The following is a 20,473-nucleotide window of genomic DNA, read 5'->3' on the forward strand; positions in this document are numbered from 1 at the left end:
GACGCTGACCGATTTAGACAAGTGGTTGGAGGCGGCCCCCGGAGAGCGCAGGTCTCTTACGGTAGATCCTCGCAGGGTCCAGTCTTTGATGACCAGTCTGTTATTGTTGGATATGTTGGGGAATCTGTTGGCTCTGCAGATCTCCTCGCTGTCACTGAGAGGGTACGATGGTGTCCGGATCGGAGACAGAACCGGTGGGGGAGACACCGACTGAGACCTGGAGAGAGGAGGACACATTGTTATCATGTGACGTCACATGTTTGGAGCATTGCATCACAGGCGTGGTCATGTAGCATATATAGAGCCTTAATGTTAGCTTACCACTGGGGGGCGCTACAATAAACTTCCTTTCACCCAGTGTTAAACAAATACTCCGCTGAAAAGCAATTTTTTTCACATCAACTGGCTCCAGAAAGTTAAACAGATTTGTAAATGACTTTTATTAAAAAATCTTAATCCTACCAGTACTTATCAGCTGCTGAAGTTGAGTTGTTCTTTTCTGTCTGACACCTCTGCCCATGTCAGGAACTGTCCAGAGTAGGAGCAAATCCCCATAGCACAGCTCTCCTGCTCTGGACAGTTCCTGACATGGGCAGAGGTGTCAGCAGAGAGCAGCTGATAAGTACTGGAAGGATTAGGATTAATGTATAGACGTTATTTACTAATCTGTTTCATTTTCTGCTCCAGTTAATTAGAAAATAAATTGTTTTAGTCCGGAGTACCCCTTTAGCGTCTTATGCCTCCATATTGTGCTCTAAATCCCATGGTGAAATAACTGTGTGAACAAGGCCTAAAAGGTAGAGATGCAAATGAATATTCTCATACTGTAATAATAATTACTCACTGTTCATGATTATTCTAGGCCTAAAGCCTGAGGCTGCACTACTGAGAGCTTCTGATGACATCATAGCCCCAGCCCTCTCGGTAATGTCACGGGGAACCAGCACAAGAGACATAAAGAGAAGTACCAGATGTCACACTTGTATTCTGCCATTCAGGAGTCTTATAAAGCTGGGGGAGTACTGTATGCTCTAAACTGTATACTGCTTGCCACCCAGCTTTCCCAGCCTCCTAAAGAGAATATGTATCTAAGGCAAAGGCTATATTGGAGACATGAAGAGAAGTACCAGATGTCACACTTGTATTATGCCATTCAGGAGTCTTATAAAGCTGGGGGAGTACTGTAAGCTCTAAACTTTAAACTGCTTGCCACCCAGCTTTCCCAGCCTCCTAAAGAGAATACGTATCTAAGGCAACGGCTATATTGGAGACATGAAGAGAAGGACCAGATGTCACACTAGTATTCTGCCATTCAGGAGTCTTATAAAGTTGAGGGAGTACAGTGAGCTCTGCACTGTGTATTGTGTGCCACCCAGCTGTACCAGTCTCCTAAAGAGAATATCTGTTAGACGAAGCAGCCATATAGAAAACATAACAAGAAGTACCAGATGTCACGCTAGTATTCTGTCACACAGGGGTCTTAGAAAGCTGGGATGGAGGGAGTACTGTAAGCTCTGCAGTGCGTACTGTGTGCCGCCCAGCTTTCCCAGTCTTCTGAAGGGAATAGCTGTCTGGTGTAGTAATCATATAGGAGACATAAAGAAAAGTACCAGATGTCACACCAATATTCTGCCATTCAGAAGACTTATAAAGCTGGGGGAGAACTGTAAGCTCTGAACTTTATACTGCTTGCCACCAAACTTTCCCAGTCTCCTAAAGAGAATATGTATCTAAGGCAACAACTATACTGGAGGCATGAAGAGAAGTACCAGATGTCACAGGAGTCTTATAAAGCTGGGGGAGCACAGTAAGCTTTGCACTGTGTGCCATGTGCCACCCAGCTTTCCCAGTCTCCTGAAGTGAATATCTGTCTGGTGTAGAAACCATATTGAAGACATAAAGAAAGTTACCAGATATCACACTTGTATTCTGCCATTCAGGAGTCTTATAAAGCTGGGTAAGTACTGTGAGCCCTGCACTGTGTACTGGGTGCCACCCAGCTTTCCCAGTCTCCTGAAGTGAATAGCTGTCTGGTGTAGCAACCATATTGAAGACATAAAGAAAGTTACCAGATATCACACTTGTATTCTGCCATTCAGGAGTCTTATAAAGATAAAGCTGGGTAAGTACTGTGAGCCCTGCACTGTGTATGGGCTGCCACCCAGCTTTCCCAGTCTCCTAAAGTGAATATCTGTCTGGTGCAACAGCTATACTAAAGACATGAAGAGAAGTACCAGATGTTACACTAGTGCCCCAGCATTCAGGAGTCTTATAAAGCTGGGGGAGTACGGTAAGCTTAGCACTGTGTGCAATGTGCCACCCAGCTTTCCCAGTCTCCTGAAGTGAATACCTGTCTGGTATAGCAACCATATAGAAGACAAAGAAAAGAGTACCAGATGTCACACTAGTATTCTGCCATTCAGGAGTCTTATAAAGCTGGGGAAGTACTGTGAGCCCTGCACTGTGTACTATGTGCCACCCAGCTTTCCCAGTCTCCTAAAGAGAATATCTGTCTGGTGTAACAGCTATACTGAAGACATGAAGAGAAATACCAGATGTTACTGTATGCCACCCAGCTTTCCCAGGCTCCTGAAGAAAATATCTAGTACTGTGACATCCCTAATTGATTGCTGCGTACGGCCGGCCCCGTCTACGCCACATAGCGGGCCGAGCCACAGGACTCCCATCTCTACAGCAAACACCATAAAAAGCCTTGGTCCACAGAGGTGTCCGGCGCTTGGATCCCATCACCATGACAAACAGAGCCAGACGGGGCCGGACGCACAGCTCGGGGCCCGGACTGATGGGGTGTAGGGAGACTGGCAGTGACATCCTCCTGAGCCCCAGCCAGACAGGAGGCCCTGACTAATAAGGTAAAAACTGCACCAAAAACGCCCCGTCTGCACCAGTGGTGACGTTATGGGGAAACCCTGCACTCCGGACCCCCTCCCCTTTACATCAGCCGCCCCCTCATGTCCTATTCAATACAGTGTTTCCAAACACATGTGCCTCCAGCTGTTGCAGAACTACAACTCCCAGCATGCCCGGACAGCCGTTTGCTGTCCGGGCATGCTGGGAGTTGTAGTTTTGCAACAGCTGGAGTCGCCCTGACGTCGAGCGCAGTAATCTTCACTCTCTAAACACAAGAGAACGGCCTCCGCAGCTCTTCAAACAAAATCCGCGGCTCCCTCTATTCTGCCCTTTCATATTGGTTTTGAGCAAATGCCAAACTGTGCCGCTAACAGAGGCGGAGCTTAAGCAAAATCCGCCAATCCTGCCGCTGACACCAGGCGCACACCTCACATCTGCTTAAAAGGGGAACTCCAGAATAGTAAACTGCATACAGAATTGTAAATTGCTGTATGTCCTGGAGGAGTCATGTAGTCTTTCCAGTACTTAGCAGCTGCTGTATGTCCTGGAGGAGTCATTTAGTCTTTCCAGTACTGATCAGCTGCTGTATATCCTGGAGGAGTCATGTAGTCTTTCCAGTACTGATCAGCTGCTGTATGTCCTGGAGGAGTCATGTAGTCTTTCCAGTACTGATCAGCTGCTGTATGTCCTGGAGGAGTCATTTAGTCTTTCCAGTACTGATCAGCTGCTGTATACCCTGGAGGAGTCATGTAGTCTTTCCAGTACTGATCAGCTGCTGTATGTCCTGGAGGAGTCATGTAGTCTTTCCAGTACTTATCAGCTGCTGTATGTCCTGGAGGAGTCATGTAGTCTTTCCAGTACTGATCAGCTGCTGTATGTCCTGGAGGAGTCATGTAGTCTTTCCAGTACTTATCAAATGCTGTATGTCCTGGAGGAGTCATGTAGTCTTTCCAGTACTGATCAGCTGCTGTATGTCCTGGAGGAGTCATGTAGTCTTTCCAGTAATTATCAGCTGCTGTATGTCCAGGAGGAGTCATGTAGTCTTTCCAGTACTGATCAGCTGCTGTATATCCTGGAGGAGTCATGTAGTCTTTCCAGTACTGATCAGCTGCTGTATTTTCTGGAGGAGTCATGTAGTCTTTCCAGTACTTATCAGCTGCTGTATGTCCGGGAGGAGTCATGAAGTCTGTCCAGTACTTATCAGCTGCTGTATGTCCTGGAGGAGTCATGTAGTCTTTCCAGTACTTATCAGCTGCTGTATTTTCTGGAGGAGTCATGTAGTCTTTCCAGTACTGATCAGCTGCTGTATATCCTGGAGGAGTCATGTAGTCTTTCCAGTACTTATCAGCTGCTGTATGTCCAGGAGGAGTCATGTAGTCTTTCCAGTACTGATCAGCTGCTGTATATCCTGGAGGAGTCATGTAGTCTTTCCAGTACTGATCAGCTGCTGTATTTTCTGGAGGAGTCATGTAGTCTTTCCAGTACTTATCAGCTGCTGTATGTCCGGGAGGAGTCATGAAGTCTGTCCAGTACTTATCAGCTGCTGTATGTCCTGGAGGAGTCATGTAGTCTTTCCAGTACTTATCAGCTGCTGTATTTTCTGGAGGAGTCATGTAGTCTTTCCAGTACTGATCAGCTGCTGTATTTTCTGGAGGAGTCATGTAGTCTTTCCAGTACTTATCAGCTGCTGTATATCCTGGAGGAGTCATGTAGTCTTTCCAGTACTTATCAGCTGCTGTATGTCCTGGAGGAGTCATGTAGTCTTTCCAGTACTAATCAGCTGCTGTATGTCCTGGAGGAGTCATGTAATCTTTCCTGTACTTATCAACTGCTGTATGTCCTGGAGGAGTCATGTAGTCTTTCCAGTACTTATCAGCTGCTGTATGTCCTGGAGGAGTCATGTAGTCTTTCCAGTACTGATCAGCTGCTGTATGTCCTGGAGGAAGTCATGTTGTCTTCCCAGTACTTATCAGCTGCTGTATGTCCTGGAGGAGTCATGTAGTCTTTCCAGTACTGATCAGCTGCTGTATGCCCTGGAGGAATCATGTAGTCTTTCCAGTACTTATCAGCTGCTGTATGTCCTGGAGGAATCATGTAGTCTTTCCAGTACTTATCAGCTGCTGTATGTCCTGGAGAAGTCATGTAGTCTTTCCAGTACTTATCAGCTGCTGTATATCCTGGAGGAGTCATGTAGTCTTTCCTGTACTTATCAGCTGCTGTATGTCCTGGAGGAGTCATGTAGTCTTTCCAGTACTGATCAGCAGCTGTATGTCTTGGAGAAGTCATGTAGTCTTTCCAGTATTTATCAGCTGCTGTATGTCCTGGAGGAGTCATGTAGTCTTTCCTGTACTTATCAGCTGCTGTATGTCCTGGAGGAATCATGTAATCTTTCCAGTACTTATCAGCTGCTGTATGTCCTGGAGGAATCATGTAATCTTTCCAGTACTTATCAGCTGCTGTATGTCCTGGAGGAGTCATGTAGTCTTTCCAGTACTGATCAGCTGCTGTATGTCCTGGAGGAAGTCATGTAGTCTTTCCAGTACTGATCAGCTGCTGTATGTCCTGGAGGAGTCATGTAGTCTTTCCAGTACTTATCAGCTGCTGTATGTCCTGGAGGAATCATGTTGTCTTCCCAGTACTTATCATCTGCTGTATGTCCTGGAGGAGTCATGTAGTCTTTCCAGTACTTATCAGCTGCTGTATGTCCTGGAGGAATCATGTAGTCTTTCCAGTACTTATCAGCTGCTGTATGTCCTGGAGGAATCATGTAGTCTTTCCAGTACTTATCAGCTGCTGTATGTCCTGGAGAAGTCATGTAGTCTTTCCAGTACTTATCAGCTGCTGTATATCCTGGAGGAGTCATGTAGTCTTTCCTGTACTTATCAGCTGCTGTATGTCCTGGAGGAGTCATGTAGTCTTTCCAGTACTGATCAGCAGCTGTATGTCTTGGAGAAGTCATGTAGTCTTTCCAGTACTTATCAGCTGCTGTATGTCCTGGAGGAGTCATGTAGTCTTTCCTGTACTTATCAGCTGCTGTATGTCCTGGAGGAATCATGTAATCTTTCCAGTACTGATCAGCTGCTGTATGTCCTGGAGGAATCATGTAATCTTTCCAGTACTTATCAGCTGCTGTATGTCCTGGAGGAGTCATGTAGTCTTTCCAGTACTGATCAGCTGCTGTATGTCCTGGAGGAAGTCATGTAGTCTTTCCAGTACTGATCAGCTGCTGTATGTCCTGGAGGAGTCATGTAGTCTTTCCAGTACTTATCAGCTGCTGTATGTCCTGGAGGAATCATGTAGTCTTTCCAGTACTTATCAGCTGCTGTATGTCCTGGAGGAGTCATGTAGTCTTTCCAGTACTGATCAGCTGCTGTATGTCCTGGAGGAATCATGTAGTTTTTCCAGTACTGATCAGCTGCTGTATGTCCTGGAGAAGTCATGTAGTCTTTCCAGTACTTATCAGCTGCTGTATATCCTGGAGGAGTCATGTAGTCTTTCCTGTACTTATCAGCTGCTGTATGTCCTGGAGGAGTCATGTAGTCTTTCCAGTACTGATCAGCTGCTGTATGTCCTGGAGGAGTCATGTAGTCTTTCCAGTACTTATCAGCTGCTGTATGTCCTGGAGGGAGTCATGTAGTCTTTCCAGTACTGATCAGCTGCTGTATGTCCTGGAGGAGTCATGTAGTCTTTCCAGTACTTATCAGCTGCTGTATGTCCTGGAGGAGTCATGTAGTCTTTCCTGTACTTATCAGCTGCTGTATGTCCTGGAGGAATCATGTAATCTTTCCAGTACTTATCAGCTGCTGTATGTCCTGGAGGAATCATGTAATCTTTCCAGTACTTATCAGCTGCTGTATGCCCTGGAGGAGTCATGTAGTCTTTCCAGTACTGATCAGCTGCTGTATGTCCTGGAGGAAGTCATGTAGTCTTTCCAGTACTGATCAGCTGCTGTATGTCCTGGAGGAGTCATGTAGTCTTTCCAGTACTTATCAGCTGCTGTATGTCCTGGAGGAATCATGTTGTCTTCCCAGTACTTATCATCTGCTGTATGTCCTGGAGGAGTCATGTAGTCTTTCCAGTACTTATCAGCTGCTGTATGTCCTGGAGGAATCATGTAGTCTTTCCAGTACTTATCAGCTGCTGTATGTCCTGGAGGAATCATGTAGTCTTTCCAGTACTTATCAGCTGCTGTATGTCCTGGAGAAGTCATGTAGTCTTTCCAGTACTTATCAGCTGCTGTATATCCTGGAGGAGTCATGTAGTCTTTCCTGTACTTATCAGCTGCTGTATGTCCTGGAGGAGTCATGTAGTCTTTCCAGTACTGATCAGCAGCTGTATGTCTTGGAGAAGTCATGTAGTCTTTCCAGTACTTATCAGCTGCTGTATGTCCTGGAGGAGTCATGTAGTCTTTCCTGTACTTATCAGCTGCTGTATGTCCTGGAGGAATCATGTAATCTTTCCAGTACTGATCAGCTGCTGTATGTCCTGGAGGAATCATGTAATCTTTCCAGTACTTATCAGCTGCTGTATGTCCTGGAGGAGTCATGTAGTCTTTCCAGTACTGATCAGCTGCTGTATGTCCTGGAGGAAGTCATGTAGTCTTTCCAGTACTGATCAGCTGCTGTATGTCCTGGAGGAGTCATGTAGTCTTTCCAGTACTTATCAGCTGCTGTATGTCCTGGAGGAATCATGTAGTCTTTCCAGTACTTATCAGCTGCTGTATGTCCTGGAGGAGTCATGTAGTCTTTCCAGTACTGATCAGCTGCTGTATGTCCTGGAGGAATCATGTAGTTTTTCCAGTACTGATCAGCTGCTGTATGTCCTGGAGAAGTCATGTAGTCTTTCCAGTACTTATCAGCTGCTGTATATCCTGGAGGAGTCATGTAGTCTTTCCTGTACTTATCAGCTGCTGTATGTCCTGGAGGAGTCATGTAGTCTTTCCAGTACTGATCAGCTGCTGTATGTCCTGGAGGAGTCATGTAGTCTTTCCAGTACTTATCAGCTGCTGTATGTCCTGGAGGGAGTCATGTAGTCTTTCCAGTACTGATCAGCTGCTGTATGTCCTGGAGGAGTCATGTAGTCTTTCCAGTACTTATCAGCTGCTGTATGTCCTGGAGGGAGTCATGTAGTCTTTCCAGTACTTATCAGCTGCTGTTTGTCCTGGAGGAGTCATGTAGTCTTTCCAGTACTTTTCAGCTGCTGTATGTCCTGGAGGAGTCATGTAGTCTTTCCAGTACTGATCAGCTGCTGTATGTCCTGGAGGAGTCATGTAGTCTTTCCAGTACTGCTGTATACCCTGGAGGAGTCATGTACTGCTGTATACCCTGGAGGAGTCATGTAGTCTTTCCAGTCATATACTGTGCTCTCTTTTGCCACCTCTGTCCATATTAGAAACTGTGCTGTTGCTTGTGCTCTGGACACTTCCTGACACAGACAGAGGTGGCAGCAAAGAGTGCTGTGTCTGACTGCAAAGACTACATGACTTCCTTCAGAACATACAGCAGCTGATAAGTACTGGAAAGAATACATGACTTCCTCCAGGATATACAGCAGATGATAAATACTGGAAAGACTACATGACTTCCTCCAGGACATACAGCAGCTGATCAGTACTGGAAAGACAACATGACTCCTCCAGGACATACAGCAGCTGATCAGTACTGGAAAGACTATATGACTTCCACCAGGACATACAGCAGCTGATCAGTACTGGAAAGACTACATGACTCCTCCAGGACAAACAGCAGCTGATCAGTACTGGAAAGACTACATGATTCCTCCAGGACATACAGCAGCTGATAAGTACTGGAAAGACTACATGACTCCCTCCAGGACATACAGCAGCTGATAAGTACTGGAAAGACTACATGATTCCTCCAGGACATACAGCAGCTGATCAGTACTGGAAAGACTACATGACTCCCTCCAGGACATACAGCAGCTGATAAGTACTGGAAAGACTACATGACTCCTCCAGGACATACAGCAGCTGATCAGTACTGGAAAGACTACATGACTCCTCCAGAACATACAGCAGCTGATCAGTACTGGAAAGACTACATGACTCCTCCAGGACATACAGCAGCTGATCAGTACTGGAAAGACTACATGACTCCCCCAGGACATACAGCAGCTGATAAGTACTTTCAAGGTTTTAGATTTTTAAATAGAAGTAATTTACGATTTTGATTAACTAACTATTCTTGTAAAACTTACATTTTGTTTTCTTGGAGTACCCCTTTAAGTGACAAGTTCTTTCTTTGCTGTCAGTAAAAGGAAACAACTGCATGAATGCAACACATCAGCAGCACAAATCTATCTCCCCTCCTGATACGTTTGTTACAATGTGTTCGTGCAGGTGCACCTGCGACGGAACAGAAAACCGGAAGAGAGAACGCAGATGTGAACAGCGTCTAACAAAATCTCAGTTGTTGCATGTACACCTCCAGCTGGTGACAAACTACAACTCCCAGCATGTCCGCACAGCCAACGGCTGTCCGGACAAGCTGGGAGTTGTAGTTTGGCAACATCTGGAGGTGCACAGTTGGTCGCCCTCCATCATGGTTGCATGCACAAGTGTTTGATCTGGCACAATCCCCCAATGAGTACAGCAGACCCCCATAATAGAAGCTGTAGAACACCTTCCCTTCTGCAAAGCATCAGGGTCTTGTAAAAAAAAAAAAAAAATTTCTACTTCTTCATTTCCTATTATTCTGTATCAGAGGTCGTAACTCTGCTTTTCCAGAGCCCTGAATGACAGAACTGCACAGCCAGGCAGCTGAGCGCTTCTTGTTGACCCCTGTGGGTGTAAAAACAAGAGGTAGAACAAATTTTAGGGGGATGTTCCAGCTTCGGGAGTTTTAAGCTGCACCTGTACATATGATGGATGCCCCCGCCCGCCCATACATCTGTATGTGACTCCTCCGCCCAGCACTGACCTTACGGACAGCAACCATCACCCTGGCATATACCAACCCCAGGGACACGGGGGGATCCAGATCTCTGCAGTGTTGTCTCCCCGTTACCTGTACACAGCACCTATGGGTGTGCCCTGCGCCCAGCTCACCTGACATCTCAGAAAGTACCCAGCATGCCAAAGGGCGGATTACTATGTACAATGGTGAGAGCTGAAGAGATTAACCCCTGCTGGTACCAGGGAGAAGGATGGAGGAAACACTGTTATATTATATGACATTACACTGTTATATTATATGACATCACACTGTTATATTATACGACATCACACTGTTATATTATACGACGTCACACTGTTATATTATACGACGTCACACTGTTATATTATATGACGTCACACTGTTATATTATATGACGTCACACTGTTATATTATATGACGTCACACTGTTATATTATATGACGTCACACTGTTATATTATATGACGTCACACTGTTATATTATATGACGTCACACTGTTATATTATATGACGTCACACTGTTATATTATATGACGTCACACTGTTATATTATATGACGTCACACTGTTATATTATATGACGTCACACTGTTATATTATATGACGTCACACTGTTATATTATATGACGTCACACTGTTATATTATATGACGTCACACTGTTATATTATATGACGTCACACTTATATTATATGACGTCACACTGTTATGTTATATGACGTCACACTGTTATGTTATATGACGTCACACTGTTATATTATATGACGTCACACTGTTATATTATATGACGTCACACTGTTATATTATATGACGTCACACTGTTATATTATATGACGTCACACTGTTATATTATATGACGTCACACTGTTATATTATATGACGTCACACTGTTATATTATATGACGTCACACTGTTATATTATATGACGTCACACTGTTATATTATATGACGTCACACTGTTATATTATATGACGTCACACTGTTATATTATATGACGTCACACTGTTATATTATATGACGTCACACTGTTATATTATATGACGTCACACTGTTATATTATATGACGTCACACTGTTATATTATATGACGTCACACTGTTATATTATATGACGTCACACTGTTATATTATATGACGTCACACTGTTATATTATATGACGTCACACTGTTATATTATATGACGTCACACTGTTATATTATATGACGTCACACTGTTATATTATATGACGTCACACTGTTATATTATATGACGTCACACTGTTATGTTATATGACGTCACACTGTTATATTATATGACGTCACACTGTTATGTTATATGACGTCACACTGTTATGTTATATGACGTCACACTGTTATGTTATATGACGTCACACTGTTATGTTATATGATGTCACACTGTTATGTTATATGACGTCACACTGTTATGTTATATGACGTCACACTGTTATATTATATGACGTCACACTGTTATATTATATGACGTCACACTGTTATATTATATGACGTCACACTGTTATATTATATGACGTCACACTGTTATATTATATGACGTCACACTGTTATATTATATGACGTCACACTGTTATATTATATGACGTCACACTGTTATATTATATGACGTCACACTTATATGATGTCACACTGTTATATTATATTACGTCACACTGTTATATTATATGACGTCACACTTATATTATATGACGTCACACTGTTATATTATAGGACGTCACACTGTTATATTATATGACGTCACACTGTTATATTATATGACGTCACACTGTTATATTATATGACGTCACACTGTTATATTATATGACGTCACACTTATATGATGTCACACTGTTATATTATATTACGTCACACTGTTATATTATATGACGTCACACTGTTATATTATATGACGTCACACTGTTATATTATATGACGTCACACTGTTATATTATATGACGTCACACTGTTATATTATATGACGTCACACTGTTATATTATAGGACGTCACACTTATATGATGTCACACTGTTATATTATATGACGTCACACTGTTATATTATATGACGTCACACTGTTATATTATATGACGTCACACTGTTATATTATATGACGTCACACTGTTATATTATATGACGTCACACTGTTATATTATATGACGTCACACTGTTATATTATATGACGTCACACTGTTATATTATATGACGTCACACTGTTATATTATATGACGTCACACTGTTATATTATATGACGTCACACTGTTATATTATATGACGTCACACTGTTATATTATATGACGTCACACTGTTATATTATATGACGTCACACTGTTATATTATATGACGTCACACTGTTATATTATATGACGTCACACTGTTATATTATATGAAGTCACACTGTTATATTATATGACGTCACACTGTTATATTATATGACGTCACACTGTTATATTATATGACGTCACACTGTTATATTATATGACGTCACACTGTTATATTATATGACGTCACACTGTTATATTATATGACGTCACACTGTTATATTATATGACTTCACACTTATATGATGTCACACTGTTATATTATATGACGTCACACTGTTATATTATATGACGTCACACTGTTATATTATATGACGTCACACTGTTATATTATATGACGTCACACTGTTATATTATATGACGTCACACTGTTATATTATATGACGTCACACTTATATGATGTCACACTGTTATATTATATGACGTCACACTGTTATATTATATGACGTCACACTTATATTATATGACGTCACGCTGTTATATTATATGACGTCACACTGTTATATTATATGACGTCACACTGTTATATTATATGACGTCACACTGTTATATTATATGACGTCACACTGTTATATTATATGACGTCACACTTATATGATGTAACACTGTTATATTATATGACGTCACACTGTTATATTATATGACGTCACACTGTTATATTATATGACGTCACACTGTTATATTATATGACGTCACACTGTTATATTATATGACGTCACACTGTTATATTATATGACGTCACACTGTTATATTATATGACGTCACACTGTTATATTATATGACGTCACACTGTTATATTATATGACGTCACACTGTTATATTATATGACGTCACACTGTTATATTATATGACGTCACACTGTTATATTATATGACGTCACACTGTTATATTATATGACGTCACACTGTAATATTATATGACGTCACACTGTTATATTATATGACGTCACACTGTTATATTATATGAAGTCACACTTATATGATGTCACACTGTTATATTATATGACGTCACACTGTTATATTATATGACGTCACACTGTTATATTATATGACGTCACACTGTTATATTATATGACGTCACACTGTTATATTATATGACATCACACTTATATTATATGACATCACACTTATATTATATGACATCACACTGTTATATTATATGACGTCACACTGTTATATTATATGACGTCACACTTATATTATATGACATCACACTTATATTATATGACATCACACTTATATTATATGACGTCACACTGTTCTATTATATGACATCACACTTATATTATATGACATCACACTGTTATATTATATGACGTCACACTGTTATATTATACGACGTCACACTGTTATATTATACGACGTCACACTGTTATATTATATGACGTCACACTGTTATATTATACGACATCACATTGTTATATTATATGACGTCACACTGTTATATTATATGACGTCACACTGTTATATTATATGACGTCACACTGTTATATTATACGACATCACACTGTTATATTATATGACGTCACACTGTTATATTATATGACGTCACATTGTTATATTATATGACGTCACACTGTTATATTATATGACGTCACACTGTTATATTATATGACGTCACACTGTTATATTATACGACGTCACACTGTTATATTATATGACGTCACACTGTTATATTATACGACGTCACACTGTTATATTATATGACGTCACACTGTTATATTATATGACGTCACACTGTTATATTATATGACATCACACTTATATTATATGACGTCACACTGTTATATTATATGACGTCACACTGTTATATTATATGACGTCACACTGTTATATTATATGACGTCACACTGTTATATTATATGACGTCACACTGTTCTATTATATGACGTCACACTGTTATATTATATGACGTCACACTGTTATATTATATGACGTCACACTGTTATATTATATGACGTCACACTGTTATATTATATGACGTCACACTGTTATATTATATGACGTCACACTGTTATATTATATGACGTCACACTGTTATATTATATGACGTCACACTGTTATATTATATGACGTCACACTGTTATATTATATGAAGTCACACTGTTATATTATATGACGTCACACTGTTATATTATATGACGTCACACTGTTATATTATATGACGTCACACTGTTATATTATATGACGTCACACTGTTATATTATATGACGTCACACTGTTATATTATATGACGTCACACTGTTATATTATATGACTTCACACTTATATGATGTCACACTGTTATATTATATGACGTCACACTGTTATATTATATGACGTCACACTGTTATATTATATGACGTCACACTTATATGATGTCACACTGTTATATTATATGACGTCACACTTATATGATGTCACACTGTTATATTATATGACGTCACACTGTTATATTATATGACGTCACACTGTTATATTATATGACGTCACACTGTTATATTATATGACGTCACACTGTTATATTATATGACGTCACACTGTTATATTATATGACGTCACACTGTTATATTATATGACGTCACACTGTTATATTATATGACGTCACACTGTTATATTATATGACGTCACACTGTTATATTATATGACGTCACACTGTTATATTATATGACGTCACACTGTAATATTATATGACGTCACACTGTTATATTATATGACGTCACACTGTTATATTATATGAAGTCACACTTATATGATGTCACACTGTTATATTATATGACGTCACACTGTTATATTATATGACGTCACACTTATATGATGTCACACTGTTATATTATATGACGTCACACTGTTCTATTATATGATGTCACACTGTTATATTATATGACGTCACACTGTTATATTATATGACGTCACACTGTTATATTATATGACGTCACACTGTTATATTATATGACGTCACACTGTTATATTATATGACATCACACTTATATTATATGACATCACACTTATATTATATGACATCACACTGTTATATTATATGACATCACACTTATATTATATGACATCACACTTATATTATATGACGTCACACTGTTCTATTATATGACATCACACTTATATTATATGACATCACACTGTTATATTATATGACGTCACACTGTTATATTATACGACATCACACTGTTATATTATACGACGTCACACTGTTATATTATATGACGTCACACTGTTATATTATACGACATCACATTGTTATATTATATGACGTCACACTGTTATATTATATGACGTCACACTGTTATATTATATGACGTCACACTGTTATATTATACGACATCACACTGTTATATTATATGACGTCACACTGTTATATTATATGACGTCACACTGTTATATTATATGACGTCACATTGTTATATTATATGACGTCACACTGTTATATTATATGACGTCACACTGTTATATTATATGACGTCACATTGTTATATTATATGACGTCACACTGTTATATTATACGACATCACACTGTTATATTATATGACGTCACATTGTTATATTATATGACGTCACACTGTTATATTATATGACATCACACTGTTATATTATATGACGTCACACTGTTATATTATATGACATCACACTTATATTATATGACGTCACACTGTTATATTATATGACGTCACACTGTTATATTATATGACGTCACACTGTTATATTATATGACGTCACACTGTTATATTATATGACGTCACACTGTTATATTATATGACGTCACACTGTTATATTATATGACGTCACACTGTTATATTATATGACATCACACTGTTATATTATATGACGTCACACTGTTATATTATATGACATCACACTTATATTATATGACGTCACACTGTTATATTATATGACGTCACACTGTTATATTATATGACGTCACACTGTTATATTATATGACGTCACACTGTTATATTATATGACGTCACACTGTTATATTATATGACGTCACACTGTTATATTATATGACGTCACACTGTTCTATTATATGACGTCACACTGTTATATTATATGACGTCACACTGTTATATTATATGACGTCACACTGTTATATTATATGACGTCACACTGTTATATTATATGACATCACACTTATATTATATGACCTCACACTGTTATATTATATGACCTCACACTGTTATATTATATGACATCACACTTATATTATATGACGTCACACTGTTATGTTATATGACCTCACACTGTTATATTATATGACGTCACACTGTTATATTATATGACGTCACACTGTTATATTATATGACGTCACACTGTTATATTATATGACGTCACACTGTTATATTATATGACGTCACACTGTTATGTTATATGACGTCACACTGTTATGTTATATGACGTCACACTGTTATGTTATATGACGTCACACTGTTATGTTATATGACGTCACACTGTTATGTTATATGACGTCACACTGTTATGTTATATGACGTCACACTGTTATGTTATATGACGTCACACTGTTATATTATATGACGTCACACTGTTATATTATATGACGTCACACTGTTATATTATATGACGTCACACTGTTATATTATATGACGTCACACTGTTATATTATATGACGTCACACTGTTATATTATATGACGTCACACTGTTATATTATATGACGTCACACTGTTATATTATATGACGTCACACTTATATGATGTCACACTGTTATATTATATGACGTCACACTGTTATATTATATGACATCACACTTATATTATATGACATCACACTTATATTATATGACGTCACACTGTTCTATTATATGACATCACACTTATATTATATGACATCACACTGTTATATTATATGACGTCACACTGTTATATTATACGACATCACACTGTTATATTATACGACATCACATTGTTATATTATATGACGTCACACTGTTATATTATATGATGTCACACTGTTATATTATATGACGTCACACTGTTATATTATATGACGTCACACTGTTATATTATATGATGTCACACTGTTATATTATATGACGTCACACTGTTATATTATATGACGTCACACTGTTATATTATATGACGTCACACTGTTATATTATATGACGTCACACTGTTATATTATATGACATCACACTTATATTATATGACGTCACACTTATATTATATGACATCACACTGTTATATTATATGACGTCACACTGTTATATTATATGACGTCACACTGTTATATTATACGACATCACACTGTTATATTATATGACGTCACATTGTTATATTATATGACGTCACACTGTTATGTTATATGACGTCACACTGTTATATTATATGACGTAACATTGTTATATTATATGACGTCACACTGTTATATTATATGACGTCACACTGTTATATTATATGACGTCACACTGTTATATTATATGACATCACACTTATATTATATGACGTCACACTGTTATGTTATATGACCTCACACTGTTATATTATATGACGTCACACTGTTATATTATATGACGTCACACTGTTATATTATATGACATCACACTTATATTATATGACCTCACACTGTTATATTATATGACATCACACTTATATGACGTCACACTGTTATATTATATGACGTCACACTGTTATGTTATATGACCTCACACTGTTATATTATATGACGTCACACTGTTATATTATATGACGTCACACTGTTATATTATATGACGTCACACTGTTATATTATATTACGTCACACTGTTATATTATATGACGTCACACTGTTATATTATATGACGTCACACTGTTATATTATATGATGTCACACTGTTATATTATATAACGTCACACTGTTATATTATATGACGTCACACTGTTATATTATATGACATCACACTGTTATATTATATGACGTCACACTTATATTATATGACGTCTCACTGTTATATTATATGACGTCACACTGTTATATTATATGACGTCACACTGTTATATTACGTCACACTGTTATATTATATGACGTCACACTGTTATATTACGTCACACTACACGTTACAATATTAATCGGTTCCAGGACGACCATTGTATGTTGAGGCGCCTGGTAATTGGTTCTGAAGCCACCGAAATGTCATCCAAAAATAGGAAAAAGTGAGGATTAAACCAAACCAAGTAGATAACTAATACAGATAAAGCAAGTCGTTACATATAAAAGTAATAACGATCTGCTGGGGCTGTAATCACTGTCTATGTAGAGGACAGGAGCCTCTTCAGAGTCCTGTACAGAACACATTGTCCAAAAAAAGTAACACGGAGCCGCCCTCACCTGGTGTCCATAGGAGCAGCTAACCGTGTCATAGGTTAAGAGTAGTACAGAACATGTAATACCTCCCTGTACTGTAGGGGGCGCTACCAGACAGGAATTCAGTGCATACGCTGCAGTAATACCGGGGTTTTACTAGTGAAATGCCCATTCTGATTGGTCGCTTCTTCCAGCCATTGACACGTTTCGCAGGGCTGGACTGTCTGTACATTGTATGTTGAGTCTTGTTTCAAGTTACAATGGTCCAGAAAATAACAGAAAAGACCATTGTATGCTGAAACTATTGTATGTTGAGGCCATTGTAGTTGAGGGATCACTGTATATTGTATGATCTTCCTGACGAGCCATTTCTCCATTTATACTATGTTACAGATTCCTATTACAGCTTGGTGTAAAGTTCGGAGCAGATTATGCACTAAAATCAGCGCCAATATTCGCCATGTGAATGAGGCCTAAATGATTGCGGAATTCCCACCACATGTGACCACGTCCTCAGGATTTTAGACTTTTCTAGGACAGTCTGCTAATCTAGCATCTGACACTGTTATATTACATTATATTGCAGGTATTGAAAAACTACAACTCCCATCATGACCCGACCAACCTGTGGCTTCCAGGCTACTGCAAAAACTACAAACTTAAACATGATGGGAGCTGTTCATTTTGCTGTAGAGCCACAGGTTGGGGGACAATGACCTCCTTGATCACTGTCACATACACTTCTTGGCAATGCTGGGAGTTGTAGTTTGGCAGGCTGACAGTGCTCTCTAGGTGTTGTAGTTCTGAAGGCTGTTGGGACATGCTGGGAGTTGTAGTCCGGCAGGCTGACAGTGCTCTCTAGGTGTTGTAGTTCTGAAGGCTGTTGGGACATGCTGGGAGTTGTAGTTTGGCAGGCTGACAGTGCTCTCTAGGTGTTGTAGTTCTGAAGGCTGTTGGGGCATGCTGGGAGTTGTAGTTTGGCAGGCTGACAGTGCTCTCTAGGTGTTGTAGGTCTGAAGGCTGTTGGGAGATGTTGGGAGTTGTAGTTTGGCAGGCTGACAGTGCTCTCTAGATGTTGTAGTTTTGTAGACTGTTGGGGCATGCTGGGAGTTGTAGTTTGGAAGCTGACAGTGCTCTCTAGGTGTTGTAGTTCTGAAGGCTGTTGGGACATGCTGGGAGTTGTAGTCTGGCAGGCTGACAGTGCTCTCTAGGTGTTGTAGTTCTGAAGGCTGTTGGGAGATGTTGGGAGTTGTAGTTTGGCAGGCTGACCGTGCTCTCTATGTGTTATAGTTCTGAAGGCTGTCGGGGCATGCTGGGAGTTGTAGTATTGCAGGCTGTTGGGGCATGCTGGGAGTTGTAGTTTGGCAGGCTGACAGTGCTCTCTAGGTGTTGTAGTATTGCAGGCTGTTGGGACATGCTGGGAGTTGTAGTTTGGCAGGCTGACAGTGCTCTCTAGGTGTTGTAGTTCTGAAGGCTGTTGGGGCATGCTGGGAGTTGTAGTCCGGCAGGCTGACAGTGCGCTCTAGGTGTTGTAATTCTGAAGGCTGTCGGGACATGTTGGGAGTTGTAGTTTGGCAGGCTGACAGTGCTCTCTAGGTGTTGTAGTTCTGAAGGCTGTCGGGACATGTTGGGAGTTGTAGTTTGGCAGGCTGACCGTGCTCTTTATGTGTTGTAGTTCTGAAGGCTGTCGGGGCATGCTGGGAGTTGTAGTATTGCAGGCTGTTGGGGCATGCTGGGAGTTGTAGTTTGGCAGGCTGACAGTGCTCTCTAGGTGTTGTAGTATTGCAGGCTATTGGGACATGCTGGGAGTTGTAGTTTGGCAGGCTGACAATTCTCTCTAGGTGTTGTAGTTCTGAAGGCTGTTGGGGCATGCTGGGAGTTGTAGTTTGGCAGGCTGACAGTGCTCTCTAGGTGTTGTAATTCTGAAGGCTGTCGGGACATGTTGGGAGTTGTAGTTTGGCAGGCTGACAGTGCTCTCTAGGTGTTGCAGTTCTGAAGGCTGTTGGGGCATGCTGGGAGTTGTAGTCTGGCAGGCTGACAGTGCTCTCTAGGTGTTGTAGTTCTGAAGGCTGTCGGG

General features: G+C 40.0%; 1 long non-coding RNA gene across 1 annotated transcript in view; it reads right to left on the minus strand.

Moving 5' to 3' along the window:
* Positions 1-6: 6 nt before the first annotated feature.
* LOC130343835 (uncharacterized) overlaps positions 7-20,473 on the minus strand; it is an 82,843-nt gene continuing 62,376 nt past the window's right edge. The window contains exon 3 of the long non-coding RNA XR_008882996.1: positions 7-217. This is a non-coding gene — a long non-coding RNA (uncharacterized LOC130343835). The remainder of the gene's footprint in view (positions 218-20,473) is intronic.

The sequence above is a fragment of the Hyla sarda genome, unplaced genomic scaffold (genome assembly GCF_029499605.1).
Source record: "Hyla sarda isolate aHylSar1 unplaced genomic scaffold, aHylSar1.hap1 scaffold_69, whole genome shotgun sequence".
NCBI classification, from domain to species: Eukaryota; Metazoa; Chordata; class Amphibia; order Anura; family Hylidae; genus Hyla; species Hyla sarda.